This window comes from Molothrus aeneus, chromosome 3, assembly GCF_037042795.1.
Source record: "Molothrus aeneus isolate 106 chromosome 3, BPBGC_Maene_1.0, whole genome shotgun sequence".
Lineage (NCBI taxonomy): Eukaryota > Metazoa > Chordata > Aves > Passeriformes > Icteridae > Molothrus > Molothrus aeneus.
Genome location: NC_089648.1, coordinates 97,215,224 through 97,222,597, shown reverse-complemented (window position 1 = coordinate 97,222,597; position 7,374 = coordinate 97,215,224).

Here is a 7,374-nt window from a genome sequence, read left to right as displayed (position 1 = left end):
GTGTTTCAGGACAAAGCAAAATGTAATTACTGCTTCACAATATCCACCTACTATATTCCTGATTTCTGCTCCTTCTCTTAACGTCTCTCTCACAGAGTCATAGAATAACAGAGTAGTTTGGGTTGAAAGGGATCTTAAATCTCATCCCACTCCAATCCCATTGCCATAGTCAGGGCCACTTTCCCCACGATGAAGTGATTCAGAGATCCATCCAGTTTAGCCTTGAACAGCCCCAGGGATGGGGCATCCAAAATTTCTCTGAGAAACCTGTTCCAGTGCCTTACCAGCACCACAGTAAAGAATTTATTACTATTATCTAATATAAACCTATCGTCTTTCAGTTGAAAGCTGTCTCCCCTTGTCCTAGCACAGCCTAGTAAAATGTCCCTTTTCAGCTTTCTTGTAGGTCCCCTTTAGGTACTGGAAGGCTGCCATGAGGTCTCCCTGCAGCCTTCTCTTCTTCAGGCTTAACAAGTCCAGCTCCCTAAGGCTGTTGAAGAAAGAAAAGCATGAGAGGCAAAAGCTACATTCTTCTTTTCAGGCTATTGCCAGTTTTTCAGACAGAAGCATTCAATGACACAACAAACAGGTGTTTTTCCAATGTATTTTCCAATACAAGCACTGTATTTCCAATAACATTTTGGTACAGTTTCTTAAAATAAAATAATTATTTGCTTTAGAGTCCTTCTTATTTAGCTGAGATTTTGATTTGTTTTCAATTTATTTTTCTGTGAACTTTACTTTGGGGTTAAAACAAGTAAAACTGTATTTTAGATTTTAGATACTTTTTTTTCGCCCAAGAAATTATTATTACATTTTTAGATCACTTTATTTGTCTTCCAGAAGAGTCTGTTACTACTTCCATTTGCGAAGCCCTGCAATTCAATGTAGAAAATACTCTAAAGCAAGTCTTGTCATTTTTCTTATCTTGCAAAGAAATAAATAGAAATTTTCAGTTTGAAAAATTCTAGGAAAGAATACTTTCTGTATTATTACATGGTGTGTGTAAAAATGGATTGTTTTGTCTTCTGTGCTTTATTGTGTTACTAAAAATAATTCTCATTAAATGAAGTGTTTTAACCTAAAGAAGATATCACGATGCTGTGACATTAATAAATATTAAAAGCACTCAACACTTATATTACTTTCAGTTTTTCTCACAGAGATGCACAAAATAAATATGCTACATGTATAAACTTAGCCTCCATGGCATGCCATGAAAATGATTTTTTAAGAGCTATTAAAGGAATAGGGCAGTAATTACATATAAGTTTTATTATCTCTGTCATCATTATTGTTGTATAGTTTTTTCATACCCAATGCAATTATTAAATTTGGATTATTTTTGTCAATACTGTTGAATAAACAGAGAAAACACACAAGAAACCTCAAAACAACAAAACAAGGACAAAAACCCCTTCATTGTGTGTTTTTGAAGTTGTACATCAAATTCAGTAGTATCTTTTTTGTAACAATTTCTCAGAAATCAAATATTTGTACTTTTAATGATAGACAAAATACTTTTCCTACTTTTTATGAGTATTTTTTACTGGCTATGTAAATCATAATTGCTGCCAAGAAGAACTAGCAATTCAAATGACAGACAAAATATGGGGAAAAAATGCAGTCAGGAAGGATATTTTACAGTAATGTATTTGCAGAAATAATATTGATGTCAAATAGAAGAATAGTTCTTAAGGAATATTAAAAAGAAAGAATCAAATATACAAATTTTGTAACATGACATGCAGACTACTTTTACAGATAAAATGAAAAACATCAACACTTAAAGTCAAGAATTTAACCAATTCGTGTCCTGACAGTTGAATTGTCCAATCTCTAAGTAAAAAGAGAAGTCTAATCTATAGTAATGTTAAAATTAGTAAAAAAAAAAAAACCTTCAAAGCTGCTACCATGTACTCCTTTTGTTCCCTTTAATGCTAATACTATCAGTATGTTTTTGAGTCTCGAAGTCAGCACCTCTTTAAGAAGAAAGGAGTGGATTGTAATGATGAATTATGTCCAAAGGTCTTCATTCTTTTTGAAATGTGATATTCTTGGAAAGTGATTTCTTCTTACTTGGCCTTGGGTCTTTTTTTCTTATCACAGTGTCTCCTTCTCTTGGACTTTCAGCTGCAGGTTGACAATGGCCTCCAAACTGTTGGCAGCCTCTGTCACATCCCCAGAGCTATCCTGGAGGAATCCCCAGAGGATAACCTGAGGAAGCAGCAGTCACTAGGCCCCAGTGCAGGAGTTAAATGAGATGAACCAAGATTGGGTCAAGTTGAGGCTGAGATTCTGTACTACTGGGTTGGCACAGAGCCTTCACTCATTTCATGGGAGTAGTGAAAGCCATCTTTTGCAGGCTATAGTAAGTGCATTATTGTACTGCAACACTCTGTACATTACTATGAAAAGATTGAATCATGAAAAAAAATTTTTAATCATGACAAGCAGTCAAAACTTGCAAATACTAATGAAAAATTATGTTTGTAAATGTGCTAGGAATAATGACGAAAACTTTTTACAAAAAGATGAAGCTAAATAATAAGTCTGTCAGAAAACAATTTCTGAGACAAAGACAAAAAATCTCTTGAAAGCACCCTGCTTAGGGCATTCAAAACTAAATGTGAGAAAGTACTACTGTAATATTTAATACAAAATACTCAAGTACTGTGTACATGAACATGTGTCCATGTAGGTGTATATGTGAGTATTTGAAAAAGAAAAAGACACAATTTTTCATTATCAAAAACATAAACTGGGCGACCTAAAGGAATCTTTTTAATCTCTTTCATGGTTTTCTTCGTGTCTGCATTTTAATGAAGTGTTATTTATCACCCCATCATTAATTTAGAGGTTGTTAAATAATTGCAATGCAATTGATGAAGTAAACAGACAATTGAATTAGAAAAAGCATTATTGAGTTGTTAAGAAAAGTCCTTTCTAAACATCTGGCTGTATAACAAGTAGCATAATCTCATTTCTATCTTTAAAATTTTCCATCTCTTATATCCATCCTCCTTGCTATCTTATTTATCATAAGTTTGGCTCAAGTCACTCGACTAAACACATTTAGAGTAGCATCTAAGATCCTATAGGATATTTTATTTGATTTCCTGCCACCAGACTATTATCTGCATTGTGACTACAGCATCTGCCAATCATATGTAAATGTCTTGCATATCTTAAGATATCTCAAATGGCATTAAACACTTACCTTAATGTGACTGAATAAACCACTTTATACCTTGCTAGAAAGTGCATATCTAATGTAATGTAACTTTCATAGCAATACAGTATTTTTGTGTTATATGTGGCTTTTCCCTTACACAGGTAAGTATTGTGAATCTCCTTCTTTAATGAACTTCTGTTTGTCTGCTGATGAGACAGAGACAAATAACTTGGATGAGATGTGTAGCTTTTAGGTAATTAAATTGAATCTGCTAGAATTATGTATTAAACTTTATAAAGTAGTTGAAACAGCAGGTGACTGCAAAGGTAAAACACTGTGCTGAAAATAAGATATGTCGTCCTTTTTTTTGTCTGATAGTTTTGCCAAATTTACATGAGGAGAGATATATTCAAATTCTAGATTTATTCTCCTACTCCATGTCTCAGGAATAGTGTGGCTATAAACCTACCAAACAAAACTACAGTATTTATGGTTTTTGAAATTTCAGGCTGTGAGTGGATAGGCCTGACTTGGAAGAACATAGGCTCATATTCACAAAATACATTCTGAAATTTCACAGACTTTGGTAATTGAGCAGATGAGCCTCTGCAAATAAGAAATAAGGGAAGAAAATTGTACTATTACTTTTTAAGAATTAAATTAGTAAGGAAAAGAAAAAAGAAGCAGTGGTGAAATAAGTGTAAGATAAAACAGTTTATTATGCATATACAGACTCTTACAAAGGGTCCAGTGAGTGAGAGACACTTACTGAAAATTACCTCTAAAATACGCTGGAAGTTTGCATTTTATTTACAAACAAAGACTTTCTAAAAATATCTTTTAACAGGAAAATATTATGAAGTTGAAATTATTAAGGAAGTAACAAAAGTCGGGAGCTTGAAGTCTTTTACCCTCTGTAGATTGCAAATATTGAGTTCCCATGGAGATATAATGAGAGAATTGTAAACCAGGCAAACCTTATTAATCCATGAAAATCATCTACTCTTTGGTTTAGGTATTTTAAGAAGAAGTTGGAAAAAAGTTTTGGTTAAATATGAATTCCATAGAATCCAAATGAAATTTAGAGGCTTGCAGATGAAATAGATATATTACTTTGGTTTCTTCACTAAGAAACTATTGATTTGTCATGAAATGTCTATGGTATTTCCTAAAATTTCACTCTATTGTTTTTTGGGTTTTTTTGCTACAGATAAGAAAGCAGTATTTTCACTACTCTTACTTCAACAGCCCTTTTCAGTATCAGTGTCCAGCTAAAATTATTAATTTTTTCCACTAGTGGCTATGTATAATAATTTTCCCAAGTATCAGTTGCCAGTTACTGAATTTTTAGAACAGAATACTATTGATTTTATTAAAATGACTCAAATATTATTTTTCTCTTTACATATTTAAATATTAGATAAAAACCTAATGAATATTTGTATATATTCTATTGCAACCTGTATGTAAAGCTAAATAAATTGGCTTGTAGTATCTTGCTTAAAAAATATGCCATCTCACCCCTGGTGTATATATTTAGATTTGTCTATATTATGTGTTTAAAGGGAAGTAATTTCTTATTTTTTAACTATATAAAAAAGTCATGTGGCCTTAAGAGGCATGGGAAGATGTGGTCACAAAATGTAACCCGTTGATTTTAACTGAAGAAACTCAGATTGATCTTCTTTCTAGTTCTTGAAAGACTGGTAAAATGAGACACAATAGTGGAAAATATTATGAATCTTCCCTCTCCTAAGTAAATCAATAATCCTTATCTTACTCTAATGAAAATAGCCATGTCTACCAGCTCCATTTTTTAAGCAACTCAATGGTTTTGACCTAGTTTGTGATCCCTGAATGCAATTCATCAATGCTACAGGAGAACTATAATAAGATTTATGTCAATCTATGGTTTCTAAATGGTATGTTTTTGTAGACATAAGCTCTAGCTTCAGTAATCAGGGAGACTATTAGGCAAATCAGATTGCAAATTTTTAGGTTTCAAGGTTCCTCCAAGAATAGCTTTCTAGATTGCACTCCTGGAAACAAGCATGTAAATTCTGTCCACCTCTCAATTTAGAAAGTTTGGATCAGGGTTTATGACACTTCTACAAGTGTCTGACTAGAATCTTGTCTTCATCAAGTTTCTGAATGGCATCCTAAGGAAAGGACTGATGTCATTTATTTGAACTTTTGTAAAGCTTTTGACATGGTTTAAGAAACCCTTAAAATCGTCTAGTTTCAACTCCCACAGGCAGGGACACCTTCCACTAGATCAGATTCAGAGGTACCAGGATCCAACCTGGCCTTGAACTCACCAAGATGAGGACATCCAAAACTTCTCAGGGTCCCCAGGAATATCCTGCTCTTTAAATTGGAAAGAGATGGGTGCAATGGGTGGACTGTCAAGTGGGTAAGGAATTGATGGGACAGTCACATCCAGAGGGTAGTGGTCAATGGCTCAGAGTCCTGATAGACATCAGTAACATCCTTCAGGGGTCCTTACTGGGACAAATGTTGTTTAATACCTTCATTATTGACATAGAATAAGGGATAGAGTGTACCCTAATCAAGTTTGCAGATGACACCAAGCTCAGTGATGTGGTTGACACAGCTGATGGGTGGGATGCCATCCAGAAGGACCTGGTCAAACTCAAGAAGTTGATTCATGGAAATGTCATGACATTTAACATGATCAAGTGCAAGGTGTCACAGCTGGGTTGGACAAAACCTCCAACATCAACAGAGCTTGGGGGATGAACAGATCAAAAGCAGCCTTGCCAAGAAGGACTTGGGTGTGCTGGTGGAGGAGAGGCTTGACATGCACCATCAACATGCTTTTCCAGCACAGAAAACCTATTGTACCTTGGGCTTAATCAAAAGCAATGTGGCCAGCAGGGTGAGGGACATGATCCTGCTCTTCTACTGTGCTCTGGTGAGACTGCATTTGCTTTTCTGCATCCAGCTCTGGAGTGCCCAGCACAAAAAGGCCTTTTGGAGCAAGTACAGAGGAGAGCTACTAAGTTGATTAGAGGGATGGAGCACCTCTCCTATGAGTGAAGACTAAGACGATTGGGATTTTGAGGCTTAGAGAAGAGAAGGCTTTGGGATGACCTAATTGTGGCTTTCCAGTACCTGAAGGGAGCCTACAAGAAAGAGGAAGACTTTTACAAGGGTGTGTAGTGATAGGACAAGGGAGAATGGCTTCAATCTGTAACAGAGTAGGTTTAGATCTGCTCTTAGGAATAAATTTTTTACACTGAGGTTGGGGAGGCACTACAACATCCTCTCCAGAGAAGGTCTTGATGTCCTACCCCTTGGAGTGTTAAAGGCCAGATTGGATGGGGCTCTGAACAACCTAATTTAGTTAAAAGTGTCTGTGTCCTTTGCAAGGGGGTTTGACCTGGATGGTCTTTAAGATTTCTTCCAGCCCAAGCCGTTTATGATTCTCAGAAGACAGGAGTTATAAGCATTTCCCCACAGTTTGCGGGAACCAATTCATAGCATTGCAATCCACTTTTCTCCCCCTCAACAAAACCAAATATGTTCAAGAGAATCTCAAAAAATTCAAAAGAAGGTTCCCTTTTTATCTCAAAAAATAGAAATCCATAGGAGCCTAAGAAAGAACCATGGTCTGGGGTTTTTTCATGGCATGACCATAAATGTTTATTCAGTTCTGGAGTCAAAAGTTAATTTCCATTGGACTTTAACACATCAGCAGGGGTGTAGTTATTCCTGTAGATTAAACAAAATAATTTAATCCTGGACCTTCAAATCAGTATAGATTTATTTAGATTTTTTTCTTATGTAAGATGAGTCTTGATGTACAGCCTTGTTCATGGGTGAAATATTTAGATGCTGTGAGAGTATCAACTATAACCAAGTAGGAAATACCAACAATGATGAGATTACTATTACCAATCACATTGTTTTTATCTTGACATGAAAGAGATTTACAATTAATAGAGAATAACATTCTTACATCACATTTTATTAAATGCAGCTAAGACTTATATCATACACTTATACTAACTTTGACTTCAACTAGATAGCTGTAAAAACGGTTTTCAAAAAGAGCTAGAAATATAGTTCAGCTTCATCAATTTCAAAAATCATCAAATAATTTTTTATACCATTTTTTTAGATTATTTTTAGTCTGTGAAGGAATATAAACTGAACCTAGAATTGCATCTGAGTAT